Source organism: Penaeus monodon, chromosome 23, assembly GCF_015228065.2.
Source record: "Penaeus monodon isolate SGIC_2016 chromosome 23, NSTDA_Pmon_1, whole genome shotgun sequence".
NCBI classification, from domain to species: Eukaryota; Metazoa; Arthropoda; class Malacostraca; order Decapoda; family Penaeidae; genus Penaeus; species Penaeus monodon.
In genome coordinates, this window is record NC_051408.1 from 39,780,153 (window position 1) to 39,780,536 (window position 384).

A 384-nucleotide genomic window follows, 5' to 3' on the forward strand; every position below is an offset into this window, starting at 1 on the left:
CCTTATATACCTTTATACTTTCCTCCCTCCTCTCTCGACCACACTATTTAATTAAAAAGGGAGCTTGTACCTAAACAGCAACGTAATCTTTAATATTATTTCTGAAGGTTATCAGTGAGAAATTACTGTTCACCAATGATAAACAACCATTTTGTATTTTCTTGTCGCTGGAGGAGGGGGAGGTTGTCGGTAAATTTTGGAATAAGTGAAACGTTCCTAATAATTCACTTTCTTTGGTGTCGGGAAGTATATTGTTAACAAGGCTACGAAGCTGATGCTTGGATGCGTAAAGTTGAATGAAATCGTTAAGAAAATAGTTGACCGCTTCTTACATGTATTCAGAATCCTGGGATCATATGAGAGAGGTCTTGGTTCACTAGAGGA